Below are 14740 nucleotides of genomic sequence, written 5' to 3' on the forward strand. Positions count from 1 at the left end.
AGAGCACTGACTGCTCTTCCGAAGGTCCTGAGTTCAAATCCCAGCAACCACATGGTAGCTCACAGCCACCTGTAATGAAATCTGACACCCTCTTCTGGTGTGTCTGAAGACAATTACAGTGAATTATGCCAGAGTGAGCAGGGCTGGAGCGAGCGGGGCTGGCAGAGGTCCTGAGTTCAATTCCCAGTAGCCACATATACAGATGGCTCATGGCCATCTGTACAGCTACAGTGTACTCATACACATAAAATAAATAAAATAAATCTTTAAAAAAAGAAAGAAAGAAAAGAAAGCAGAACTGAGCAAGCCATGAGGAGCAAGCCAGTAAGCAGCACCCTTCCGTGGCCTCTGCATCAACTCCAAAAAAAAAGTAAAGAAAAGTAACCCAGTGGAATCACGTATGGTTGTTCAGACCTATAGCTCTAGCATTTAAGAAGCTCAAACAGAAAGGAGGCTGTGAGTTCAAGGCTAGCCTGGACTGCAGAGATCCTGCCTCAAAACTATATAATGATCCTGAAACCAATTAAACCAACAAGGTTTCTTTCTTCTTGGGGACTTAGAGTGAAATGGTTACAGCAGCCTCTTTGGAAATGTGTGCAGCTTTCACCTCTGTGGGTTCCCTAAGGGAACGCGGCAATGATTTTCTGGTGGCTATTAACATCTGATCTGAATGTTGTACCCAAGCAGGGCTCCAGGCCGGCAGCTTTGGGAAGTCCCAGGGCACAGCAGCCAGGGTTCGAATTGGCCAGCTCCTCATGTCCATCTGAATAAATCTGAAGAGTAAGGACCATGTGATTGAGAGAGTGTAGAGTGTAGAGAATGAACATGTGATTGAGGCCCTGTGTAGAGTGTAGAGAATGAACATGTGATTGAGAGAGTGTAGAGTGTAGAGAGTGAACATGTGATTGAGGTCCTGTGTAGAGTCAGGTTCAAGTTCCCTGGCCACTGGAATGAACACACCTTAAAGCCGTGGGGTTTTCCCCAAGTTTAATGCCAATGAACTTGATGACAGAGTAGCTGAGAATTGGCTCACCTCTGATGACTGTGGGGTAAAATATATTCCCAATTGTGATATGCATCCTGGACAAGTGGCAGGAGACCCACACACCCACTCTTGAGGGCTTCCACTGTCTTGTCCTGTCCTGCACCCACCCACCAAATCATGTTCTGTTATAAATCTCACATCCTGGGTGAAAACAAATACAAAAGCAAAGCAAAACAAAACAAAACAAAAAAACGAGGCAAACCCATGCCTGTGGCAGGTCTACAAAGTGACATTAAAAACTGGAGAGACCTGGAAAAATTTGCAGCCATTTGAACAAACCAAAATAAGCTCACAAGCCTCACACAACTCAAACCTAAGTTTCAGATCCATCAAAGTGCTTTTTCTTTTTTAAAACCCTGTGTGGCCTAGAACTTGCTCCCTACAGCACCATGGCCCTGGGACACAGCTACTAACACAGGAACATTGTAGAGCATTACTGGGTGACATACTAAGAATGCAGTTCCTAGCCCTTCCTGCAGGCTAGTCTGTCCTGAAGTTTACATCCCCTCATGTAAGCTGAGTTTTAGGTAGGAGTAAAACAATCTCCTCACTCCAAGGCTGTGGGAGAGCTCAGCTGTGGGATGTTTGCTAAGGATACTCAAGGCTCTCAAGAAAACATATTCCCCTCAAACCAGAACAAAGATAAGAAAAACCAAGGCTGGGCTCAGCTCTGTTCAAGTGCTCTCAGCAGTCTCATTGGCCCTGGGGCCCCAGGGGAGGTCACCTGTTAAGTATTCCTTCCCTGGAGAGGCTTGAATAATGCCTTTCCCCTTCTCCAAAGTATGGTTCCATTAAAGTTCACCCCAAGGAAACTTAGTTCTTTGGGCTTACTTAGAGCATGGGTGACCCCAAAGCAGCAGCAGAAAGTCTGCACCCGGTGCAGGAGATGATAGATAGTTCCAGAATTGATGTCTTTCTCTAATAAATATCCTGACCCTCTAGCACCTCCCAGATCCAGGGCATATGCAATTAGTGCAGGACAGCATTAAAAATGGCTGCTCTAGGAGCCAGGTGGCACATGCCTTTAATCCAACACTCAAGAGGCAGAGACAGCTGAATCTTTGAGTTTGAGGTCAGCCTAATCTACAGAGTGTGTTCCAGGACAGCCAGAGCTACACAGAGAAACCTTGTCTCAAAAAACAAACAAATAAAAAAGCTGTTCTAGTTTCATTGCTGTGCTATGATAAAATATTCCAACAAAGCAACTCTGAGCAGAAATGGTTTATCTGGCTCACAACTTCAGGCCACAATCCGTTATTGCAGAGGAGTCAATGTAGGAACTTAAGGCAAGTTCCTGTGACCCCACAGACAAGAGCGAGAGAATAACAACATGGGCAACGGTTTGGTCCCTGGGTCTCTTTCTCAGCTAGCTGGCTCCTCTCTTAGAAGTTCAGGAGCCTAGGAATAGTGCTACTCACAGTGGACTGCATCTTCCTACACCAGTTAATATCAAAGCAACACCTCACAGACATGCCTACAGTCCAACCTGATCTAGGTAATTCCTCTTTAGAACTCTCTTCCCAGGTTGTGTCACTGTGGTGGCTTGAGGAAGAAGGGCTCCATAGGCTCATATATTCCAGGGCTTGGTCACCAAGTAGTGGCACAATTTGAAAGGATTGGGAGGCATGTCCTTGTTGGAGGAAATGTGTCACTGAGGGCTTTGAGGCTTCCAAACCCAGAGTCGCTTCCTTCCTACTGTCTGTTGATCTGGATCCAGATGTAGAGCTCTCAGTTGCTTCTCCAGCACCATACTTGCCTGTATGCCACCATGCTTCCCACCACAATGACAGTGAACTAAACCTCTGAAACTGTAAGCAAGACCCTGTTAAATGCTTTTCTTTCTTTCTTTTTTTTAAAGAGGTAGGAGAGTTGGAATATAGGGACAGAGTCTATTTTCAGGTGGTCAGAAGATACATTGCACTACTTCTCTTTTTTAAGATTTATTTTATTTATATTATGTGTATGAGTACACTGTAGTTGTACAGATGGCCGTGAGCTATCATGTGTGTGGCTACTGGGAATTGAACTCAGGACCTCTGCCAGCCCCGCTCGCTCCAGCCCCACTCGCTCCAGCCCCGCTCCCTCTGGCATAATTCACTGTAGCTGTCTTCAGACGCACCAGAAGAGGGCGTCAGATCTCATAATGGGTGGTTGTGAGCTACCATGTGGTTGCTGGGATTTGAACTCAGAACCTTCGGAAGAGCAGTCAGTGCTCTTACCCGCTGAGCCACCTCGCCAGCCCAAAATGCTTTCCTTTATAAGAGTTATCATGGCTGGAGAGATGGCTCAGCAGTTAAGAGCACTGGCTGCTTGCTCTTCCAGAGGTCCTGAGTTCAATTCCCAGAAACCACATGGTGACTCACAACCATCTGTAATAGGATCTGATGCCCTCTTCTGGTGTGTCTGAAGACAGCTACAGTGTACCCATATATATGAAATAAATAAATCTTTGAAAAAAAAAAAAGAGTTGTCATGGTTATGGTGTCTCTTTATGGCAACAGAACACTGACTAAGCCAGTAACATTGACAAAACTAACCAGCCCAATTCTCCCCTTGTCAGCTTGACACCCAAATATGTTATTTTAAGCCATAACTTTCCATGTCTCCAAAGTCTTATCTCTCTCTTTTATAAAGATTTATTTATTTGTTTGTTTATTTATGTGAGTACACTGTAGCTGTACAGATGGTTGTGAGCCTTCACAACCATGGTTGTGAAGAATGGTTGCTGGGAATATATATATATATGTGACCTCTGCTTGTTCTGGTTAACCCCACTCGCTCCCGTCAGCCCAGCTCACTCCGGCCAATCCCCCTCCAGTCAACTCTGCTCTCTCAGTCCTTGCTTGCTCAAGCCCAAATATTTACTTATTATTATATGTAAGTACACTGTAGCTGTCTTCAGATGCACCAGAAGAGAGTGTCAGATCTCATTACAGGTGGTTATGAGCCACTATATGGTTGCTAGGATTTGAACTCATGACCTTCGGAAGAGAAGTCAGTGCTCTTACCCACTGAGCTATCTCACCAGCCCTCATCTCTTAATATGATACAAAATAGGTCCAACTCCAAAAGCCTCCAGAGACTCTCAAGTGTAAGAGTCTCTTCAATACGTGGAGGAGCTTCTGCTGCACCCAAGACTTTGCCTTGACCCGTGTCTTCTCAGCACCTTGTCACAAGGTATCAAGCCTCTACTGCTTTCTGTGACCTCTTCTTGGATTTCTCAAGCCCTCAAAATCAGTACCATCAGAATGATGCTTACCACACTGCCCAGTTTAACCAGCTCAGTGTGGAGCTTGGTCCTCTTTGACAGCTGTGTGCTCATCCTGAGAAAGCACGTTCCGATTGTCCCAATGAATCATGGGAAACTTTACTTCAGTGGGACTTCTCTCCTTGACAATCCCAGCTACTTCCTCAGCTGCAGAGTGATCAGCTTTCAGACAGGGATCCAGAGATGGTCTATACTCCCTCTTCCCTAGGAATTATCAACAGGCAACAACTGATCATAGTGATAGCCTTTTGAGAACAGCCACAGATAATCTGATGAAGATGGTTTGTTCAAAAGACTATGTTCTACCACCTGAAAGGAGGCCTAGCTTCCCTGACCATGCCCACACTAGCCCCCACTTTCACCTTGCCAGTTAGGAGACCTTGACACAGGTGCCAAGGCTACAGCATAAACAAAGTCATTAAGATAGTCATCTATGCATTTCCTGCCAGGTTCTGGTGTTCTGGTTGTCCTTTTACTGATGTTGGACATGTTAATGGTGTTTGGAAAAGCCAGGATTCACTCCAGGTAGCTGTGGGTCACCTTTGTCTAGTTTAGCAATATAAACCCTTCCTTTGCACAGGGTTGTGGGAGTTGTCTGTCTTGCTTCCACCTGAAATATTCGTCTATCACCGAGTCTTCAAAAAACTGTGCCATAGGTAATCTGGGTACACCCATCTATTTGGGGGAGGGTGTTTCACAAACGCCCTGTGAGTGGTTCTCATAGGAGAGAACCTGGGGTTTCTGAAGCCAAGGTGAGTCTCCAGCTTGGCTCTGAGCTGCTTCTGATAGACCCTATGGAGGGGACAGTGGGTGTCCTGATCCTCTTACGTGGACAGTGGGGACACTGCAGGGAGCTTTAGTGACAGTTTCTCAGCCGAAGTCTAGAAGCTTCTTGGGCATCCTTGTGTTGGCCACAAGATGGGTGGGAGGGGATGTGTTTGTGGCCAGACTGGGATTATTTTAATGGGACACTGAGGATAGATGAAGTTTGGCAGCACCCCTGACCTCTGCCGTGTGTGTGTGTGTGTGTGTGTGTGTGTGTGTGTGTGTGTGTGCCAGTGATGTCTTTACAGGCACCAAAACAGAAATGCTCACAGATGCTGTCAGATGTCCTCCCTGGCTGTGAGGTGCTGGGTGGGCATGGGACCCAGGTGGGATGTGAGTTCCTGTCAAGAGCACTCTGGGCTCGGAGCTGGGAGATACGGGGCCCTATATTTTGAGTATTGTCTTGATTTTAGGAAAACTCCATCAAGTCCAACCCGTTTTTTTTTTTTTCCACAAAGACAAAGAGAAGTGTTGGGGGCGGGCAGTGGGATGCGCAGCACAGTTCTTAGCACCAGTAGTGGCTGGGACCCTGCACTTCCCAGAGCCCCCTCCCTGCCTGCAGATGTTCCAGCTGTTGCTTCTGGCTCTCTCCTGCCTGGAAAGCCCCGTGTTCATGGCCTCTGGTAAGTCTTGGCTCACCTCAGTTAGTGCTTTGCATCAGGAACACTGTCCTGTCTTGCTCCCTAGCCCCCAGCTGGCTCACTCTTAGGGCTTACCTGAACACTGGATGTCAACATCTGGTCCAGGGTTGGAGTAACAGGAAGCTGGCCCTTGTTCTCTGACTTGTCCACAATGCTTTTAGTATCTGTCTCCAGAAGCAAGCCAGTGGGCATTGCGGGGGGGGGTCACCGTACCCCACCAGGGAGGTGGCCATGGCAAGTCAGCCTAAGAACCTACAGTTACGAGGCATAACTCCTGGGTGCACATCTGTGGGGGCTCCATCATCCACCCTCAGTGGATTCTGACTGCTGCTCACTGCATCCAAAGGTGAGACACCACTGGGGAGCATCTGCTGGGTGTAGAATGTAGACAGTACACTACCCTGACCAGCTGCCCTGAACCACCTAGGGTCTGTCCTCCACAGTCAGGATGCCGACCCAGCTGTATACAGGGTCCAGTTCAGGGAAGTATACCTCTACAAGGAACAGGAACTTCTGAGCATCAGCAGAATCATCATCCACCCTGACTACAACGATTTTAGTAAGAGGTTTGATGTGGCCCTGATGCAGTTGACTGCCCTCCTGGTCATATCCACACATGTCAGCCCAGTCTCTCTGCCAAAAGACAACTTAACCTTCAACTCAACTGACCAGTGTTGGCTGGCTGGCTGGGGCAACGTTCTCCAAAATGGTAAGATGGAGAGACAGAGGGGGCATTGCACAGTCTCTCCTCTGACTCAGCCGTTTCATTGGCTCATTGGGTAGGCTTCTTGGCCACCATTTTCAGATCTCACAGCCAGCAGGTAGACAAGGCAGAACCAACCTGGGTTGCCCCGGTTTGAAGGTGCTGCTGCTTTTTCTGGCTCTATCCCCTGCAGGAGAGATGGGATACCCACTTAGAAGAACACCATTTCTTCATGTGCTCTGGGAACCTCTTGGGAACCAGAGACTCTAGGTGCACACAGTCCTATTTCTTGCATATGTTGTAGCTGTGCACCCATGCAGCCATGGACCTAGGGTGTAAGCAACGGCAGTGAGCTCGCATCTCAGAGCGCCTGTGGCTACCTTTCCAGCACAGGCTCCAGGTCCTTATTCCTCTTGTTTCTCCAGCCCTTGTAGCTCTGTCATTAGTTTCTGCTGTGTTTCCACATGGCTATCCCCTCTGTATTCTCTTCTGTCTCTTAAAAGAACTCTTACTATGGGAGTTAGGGCCCATCCCCAATCCAGGATAAGTTCACTAGGTGCCCGTGGCTGCCTTGAACTTATGATCCTCCTGCCTCAGCCTTAAGTGCTAGGGTTATAAGCTTCTCTCCCCACGCCTGCCTCAGAATGATCTAATTTTAACCTTAATAACACACATAAATAGTTAAATGAAGTCACATTCTGAAGTTCAAGGTGGGCATGAATTTGGAGGTGCTCTGACCCCTTTTAAAGACTCTAAACCCATTTAACATAGAAGGGTATGCTTGTAAAGATAGCTTGAGGCCATGGTCTCCATCTAGGACAGATGGGGAAATGGGAGCTCTGACTTGCTCCAGGCCAAAGCAGTGAGGTCAGGACCAATGTAACTGGCATGAAGTGAGTCTGCTGTGGACATACATCTCACCCCTCCTTCCTGACCCCTTCACCCCTCCTCCAAGTGCCTCTGGAGCCTCCCTATCAACTGTACGAGGTGAAGGTTCCAATTCAGGATAAGAAGATCTGTAAGCGGGCTTACAGGAAAAAAAAAAGCCTGGCAGACGCAAAACTGTGCCCATCTTTGAGGACATGCTATGTGTTGGCACCTTAGGCAGAGGCCCCTGTTTTGTGAGTCACTGGGGCCCAGATGTGACCTTACTCCTCCTCCAGATGTCCTTCCTTCAAGGGAGGCTGGATTTGGGAGTTTCCTAGTGCTTTGCCTCTGATAGGACTGCTCCTCTTCCTGCAGGGTGACTCTGGGGGTCCCTTGGTCTGCTGGAAGAGCAACGAATAGATATAGGTGGGTGTGGTCAGCAACGGGCTAGATTGCAGCAACAATCTGCCAGCGATCTTCTCGAGAGTCCAGAGCTCCTTATCCTGGATCCATCAGCACGTGTCTACCGGCTGCTGCTCATCGTCAGAGACAGCTTCTTGACTCCTCTGTTCTTCCCCTCTCGGACCCTTCTTTACCCTGCCTTCTTCCCTGGCCTGTCCTTCCCTGCTGCCCAGAGTGCCCAGGAAACCCCGTGTGGGGTTGGGTTGCTGTGTGGCTGTATTTGTCTCAATAAACAGACGGTAAATGAAGGTGGTCGGAGTGGTCTCTGAGGCACGGGCATGGCTGTGGAACGGGTGGACTCAGAGTCTCCAAGGCCAGTTCTAATTTTCCACTTTTGGTTTTAGTACCTCAGTCTTGAGGTGGTGTATATCTATGAAACATAATAAACAAAATGCATTTTTTTTATTACGTGTCTGCTTTTAGTTACTTTTGGAAAGGCTCACACTAGCGACTACTTTCATCTCATTGGTTCGAGCGAGACAGCGTCTTTTCACGAAGCCTAGGCTGGCCTCAAATTTACAATCCCCTGTTTTAGTTTCCCAAGCGCTTCAGTTACAGACAAGTGCTGCCAGGACTGGTACAGTTTGATTTCAGTTCTAACAACTTTCACCCTTGTGTCTCTGAACGATAATCTCTAAAGACAGTGCTGATTAGCCACTTGGCAGTCTGTCTGTCATTGTCCCATGATGGCTAGGTAAGATCTGTTCTGGTTGGCCACACATTGGTGGGTGTGGGAGTGGGGGTGGGGTGCAGAATGTAAGTGACAGACCTCAAGGAGTTAATTCTAATAAACTTGCAACAGAAATAGAGAAGGAATGATTCTTAGGTCAGTCATATCTGACGCCACTCTGCTAGTCTACTCGGGTGGGTAACATCCTGGCATCTCAAGAATGTCCTTCATGTTCCTTCGTCAGAAGCTGTATTTCTGTAGAATGCTAATAATAGTTTACTTATAAGGCTCTACAAAAATACAACCAACAGCAGTAAAGCTACTTTGAAAATTATTATCAGGTCTCCCCGATTCCTCTCATTGACTTTTGAAGCAGGAGTCAGGTGGTTTCAGGAGCCAGTAGCTGGAGGAAAGCCCAATACAGCATGATAAGGTTCCCTTCATTTTTATTAGTCGCTCCTTAAAAGTGCAGTTAGGTACAGCCTGGTGGACCCGAGGCTTTCCGTGTCAGCTCTGCAATCCACAATGCCCTGCAGTTGCTTTGCTCACCCAGGTACTGTCATGTGGTTTTCTTGTACAAAATCCTTAGTGGAGCTAGCTTGTTGTTAGTCAGCTTGACACATGATCAAATGTATAGGAATCAGTAAATATTCACCTTCTTATTAAATACCATAAAACTTAGGATAAGGAATTAAAATATTTTTATTTTCTCCTACCTTTATGCAAATGTTTTGATTCTCCAACTTGGTGGACCATTTGTTTACATTAAAGCTCTAAAGGGGCCAATTTCCTCCCCGTCTCTTCTTTCCTCTGTGCCGATTCTTTTAAAACTAGCCAGTCATGAAAGACGGTGAGGTTGGACCCCAGCCAATGGGAAAAAGAGAACATCCCCATGTGAACTAGATTAAAAAACCTTCTTGTCCCGTGTGTTCACACTTTCACTTGGCACGTTGGTCTCTGTATTCTGAACTTATTTCTAACAAAGGAGGCCGCGCTCTGGTCGCCTATGCCCGTGAGTGAGGCCGGCTCTGACCTGCTTCAGCGTCTCTCCTTGAACAACAGAATTGCATAATATATAAGGTTTAGAAACAGCTAATCATGTTTCTAGTCAGAGCATTAAAGGTACTAAAAATCATCTGAAAATAGTTGTTTACAAAGCACTTAAAGACTTCAGCACAGATCATCCTTAAACAGATCTTGACTTTAAGACATTTCCTTAATAGCTAGAAGTCTGAAGCACAGATATTAGAGAACACAACACAACTTATTTGTATGAAACATATACTCTTGTCCTAGATTTACAACATAGTACTAGACAATTTCTTTAAGACCATTGTCTCAGGGGTGTGGAGATGGCTCAGTGGTTGAGAGCACTGACTTCTCTTCTGGAGGGAGATGGCTTGGGTGTTAGTATTTGTTCGGTAGATCACAACTTTGCATAAGGGCACAGTGAAACCCCCAAACTGGACCTGGGTAAAAAAGAAAAGTTTATTTGGAGAATCAAACTGCTAGGCTGCCTCTCAGGATCTGAGAATAGCAGTCAGGGGGAAGCCTTGTCAATTAAAAGGGGACAAGTAGTGGTGGGAGGAGAGGTGCAGGCCAGAACAGCCTGGGAGTCAGTGTAAGGGCTTGGATCTGTTACAGGCTGTTTGTGTATATCAGGAACTAGATGCTCCTGCTGGAGGTAGTTGACCTTCAGAGTGTATGAGGGAAGGGTGGCTTTCCTGATAAATAGAACCCACCATCTGAGACTCCTGAGGGGTGCTGAGTTTAGGTTTCTAGTCACTCAATGACAATACTTCTGTTCACTTGACCAGAGTCCTTGTGTTTCGGACACTGTCATCAACCAGCACAGCCATTTTGGAGGCCTGCTCCGAAGCCAGCACAACCATTGGTAGCTCTAGTTCTAGGGGATCTGACATCCTTTCTGGTCTTCAGGAGTACTATACATACATGGTATACTTAATATACAGGTGAAACTCTCACGCTCATCAAAGAAAAGGAAATAAAATCTTAAAACAAAACAAAAAACAATCTTGTAGCTAGGTGTGGTGCATACCATTGATCCCAGAACTTGGTAGGCAGAGGCAGATGGATCTCTATGAGTTTGGGACCAGCCTGGTCTGTAGAGTGAGTCCTAGGATAGCCAAGGATACATTGTGCATTGTGAGACACCTCCCCAACAAAATAAAACAAAACTACCTGTCTTGCTGCTTTAGACATAAGAACTTGGTTACTCTGTATCACTTAAAACATCTTGCAGACTAGAACAGGACTTACAAATGCAGTTAGGTTTTAAAACCAGTTAATAATTCAGCACCCTTAAATGTTAGGTGCTTTCAGGGAAGAGCAGCCATTAAAACCCCATAGAGCAGACCACAGAGGAAGCGCAGACACTGGCTTTGATAAGAATGCTTAGGTTAGATTTGAACTAGGCCATGTTCTCCTGGAGTGCGCTTTCTCTCTCTCTCTCTCTCTCTCTCTCTCTCTCTCTCTCTCTCTCTCTCTCTCTCTCTCATTATCTTTTTCTCTAATAAATGTCAAAGAAGATAGAAGGCACACCACAGAGACTCTGACTCTGAGTCTCAGACTTATTTTCCGAATACAGTGTTCTGAAATCATAAGCAATTCTGTAGGATGGTCATACATTAAGTAAGCTGATACTGTTCCTCTTTTAATAAACTCACATGCAGCTCATCTGACATCTTAACAAGCTCAGAGACTTAGCAGAAAAAGATGATGTAGGGTTACATTTATTTATTTGTTTGTTTGCCTTTTGTTGGTTTATTTTGATGCAGGGTTTCTCTCTGTATCCCTGGCTGTCCTGCAACTCGCTCTGCTGGCCTTGAATCCAGAGACGTGTCTGCCTCTGGGCTGAGTGCTGGGATTAGAGGTGTGCACCACCAATGCTGGGCTCAAGTTTTATTTTATTATTAAATATTTTTTTCTGGCTGGGGATGTAGTTTAGTTGCTTGACAAGAATGAGGCACTGAGTTCAATCTCCAGTACCATACACAAAAAGTTTTTTTCCTCTGATGATAGACTATTTGGCAGAGCTCATATTGCAAACTGGATCCCAAGTCCTTCCTCATTCTCTGGCCGTGGAGAAATGTTTCATCTTTCTGAACTGCAATGCTCTCACATTCAAAAGGGGGGAAAGGGGACCTAGTGTAGAAATACCAGTCAAAATCAAGGCTGAAACTCAGCAGGGCACACTCCAAGTTCTGTGGCTCTGTGTTCTGTGTTGGAGAACGTAGATGGAGCTGTCCTGGCGGCAGCACACGTGTCTCTCTCTTGGGCGGTTTCTACTCTCTGTCTGCAGTTGTCCTTCACAGATATCCCAAGACAATACTTTAATGGCTACACACATCATGGTAAATCTCAAAATCCCCGTTTCTCCGTTTCAATTGCTCTGACAGAGCCTGATGGCTCAAAAGCCCAATGGTTACCTTTCCTGTCCCAAGGTAGATATTCTAAATAGTTCAATAGAACTCCAGATTACTCAAAAGAGTTTCCACATAGATAAAGCCTGTCCTAGAAATGGCATTATTATTAGATTATGAGACTGTCCCTTTAAGAGAGTCATCATTCTATAAAGGTAAGCCATGCTCCCACTTAGAGCTGACAGGCCCCTTTTACACAGGTCACAGATGAGAGAAAGCAAACCCAAGACAAAGGAAACCTAACCATGTCTCCCTGAAGCCATCCACTGCAGGATGCCAGAGCTCAATCTTCCAATCTCTGCAGCTCCTGACTTTAAATTACAGTCAGGTTTCAGTGACTTTGACAACCCTCTCTCTTCCACCACGTGGATACCACGTTTCTCTATTTAACAATAATGTCCCAATATTGTTCAAGAGCACAGAAAGACAAAGCCAGGTAACAAATGATGACTACCTCAAATGTTTCAAAAGAACCTCAAATTGATCTGGGTATGGTGGCAAATGACTTTAAACCCAACACTTGGAAGGCAGAGGTATATGAATCCTTATGAGTCTGAGGTCAACCTGGTCTACTAGAGAATTCCAGGCTAGCCAAGGCTACATGCTGAGACCATGTCACAAAGCAACAACAAAAGCAAGCAGGGAAACAACAACAACAACAACAACAAATTGCTCAAAGTATCCAAAGACAAACAGGAAGATGAAGTGATGAACTTGCCTGACTCCACTTTAATATAGAAGCCATCTTACTACAAGGTCAAAGTAAGTTTTTTCCTATTTTCTGTAAGACTTACATTTGAACAAGTCTTGACCTTTTTTGGGAATTTGACATGTTCCATACCTGACTTCCACCCTGATTAGATACTCTGCCAAATAATCCTGAAACGTTCAGCCAAGTTCCTTCGTAACCAAAATTCCTCAAAAAAATCCCTTAACCCTTGAAACCCCCCAGCAGTTTTGGGGCTGATATAAACCCTATCCTCTCTTGCATTCAATGCTATTTTCTCAAACCCTGCTTTGGGGGGACAGCCCTGTCTGAAAGAATATAAAGCATATATAATTTGACCAAGTAAGTTGGGTAATGGTCTTTACTCTTGTTTGGTGGGATTAACAAAAGCCTGAGGTGCACCCATAAGAAAGAGACTTCCCAGCCTGGCATGGTGATGCACACCTTTAATTCCAGCATTTGGGAGGCAGAGGCAGGGAGATCTCTGTGAGTTTGAGTCTAGTCTGGACTACAGAGTGAATTCCAGGATAGCCAGGACTACGGAGAGAAACTCTGTCTTGTAAAACCAAAGTCAAACAAAACAAAACAAAACAAAACAAAACAACAGCCACAACCACAACCAAGCATTTGTGGGAGGAACACCAGAGAGTGGTTACAGCAAGGCAGGAGAGGCTTTTCTGATGACATTCTTAGCTTTGAGGTTGGTGGAAGCTAGTGGTTGGTTAAGTTAATAGATTCCAAAGATGCTGCAGTTTTTGTTTTAAAGATAAGTTTTCTCTGTGTAGCTTTGGCTGTCCTGGACTTGATATATAGACCAGGCTGGCCTTGAACCCACAGAGATCCACCTACCTTTGCTTCATGAGTGGTGGGACTAAAGGCCTGGCTCTAAAGATTAATTTTTTAAAAAAGGTTTATTTATTTTATGTATGTGAATACACTGTTACTGTCTTCAGACACACCAGAAGAGCACATTGGATCCCATTGCAGATGGTTTTGAGCCACCATGTGGTTGCTGGGAATTGAACTCAGGACCTCTAAAAAAACAGTCAGTGGTTTTTATTTTTTTTTAAGTTTCATTGCAGTATAATGAGAAAAGTTACATGATTTCAATTTATCTGAATTTGTTAACATTTAAAAACATATTTTAAGTAAATAGAATTAAATCACATTATTGTTTTCATTTTGTACCCCAACTCCTCCCAGAGACCCCCTTCAATACCTACAATATCTTTTTTGTCATATTCTTTAAAATTTATAAAACATCATAACAATAAAAATGAGTATTATAAAAGTTGTTTGAAAAAAACAATTAATTTAAGTCTTAAGTAGGTGCTTGTCTACGACAATACTGAAAATACATACATTTTTCTCAGTATAAATTTTAAATAACTCCAAATGTATTAACTGTGTATTTCAAAATAATACATCATTACTAATATTTTCTTAAATGAACATAAATATATAAAGTGCTTTTGTTTGTTTGTTTGTTTTATATTTAGTAGAGCTTAAAATCTTGGCTTTTACTGTGATAACTTGATACAAGAGTTACAAACGTCAAGCAAAGCATTCAGTCTTACTCTTTGTTGTTCTCTTACAAAACCCCTCCCAATTTAATTATCTATATTTCTTTTGGGTATATAAATACTTTTAAAATATGTAAGCTGCTCTGAAAACCATAATATAGTGTAAAAATGTGAAATAAACAATACTACTAATAGAGAGGCTGAGATAGGAGAAGCAAGATCTCAAGATCATTATGTTGTACACAGCAAGACATTATAACGAACAAACAAGCTGAAAGTGTATATGGATTGTATAATATTAGACCTATTTCTCCAATTACCAAATTAGAGAGACCATTGGATGACAGTCAATAAATTTCTAATTCCTCATATTTTTGGATTTCAATTGATTAGGATATGTTGGTAATATTAATTTTCATATTAAGATATTAAGAAAAAGTAATTGTTGCTTCTTGTTGTTTTTGTTGTAAGCAGTAGAATTAGGTTTGTGTTGATTTATTGAAAGATTACTTTCTTGCTTCTTCTAGGGTGTAGTTTTACTCCTTATGTTGATGTTTTCTATCTAT

At 44.3% G+C, this 14740-nt stretch overlaps 1 non-coding gene and 1 pseudogene across 1 annotated transcript; both read left to right on the forward strand.

Annotated features, from left to right (window-relative positions):
* The first annotated feature begins 513 nt into the window (after positions 1–513).
* LOC116079400 lies at positions 514–642 on the forward strand. The gene has a single exon (XR_004113954.1). It is a non-coding gene; the product is annotated as a small nucleolar RNA SNORA70 (small nucleolar RNA).
* A 5058-nt stretch (positions 643–5700) lies between these two features.
* LOC116077485 lies at positions 5701–7910 on the forward strand (annotated as a pseudogene).
* Positions 7911–14740: the final 6830 nt, after the last annotated feature.

Source organism: Mastomys coucha, unplaced genomic scaffold (assembly GCF_008632895.1).
Source record: "Mastomys coucha isolate ucsf_1 unplaced genomic scaffold, UCSF_Mcou_1 pScaffold5, whole genome shotgun sequence".
NCBI classification, from domain to species: domain Eukaryota; kingdom Metazoa; phylum Chordata; class Mammalia; order Rodentia; family Muridae; genus Mastomys; species Mastomys coucha.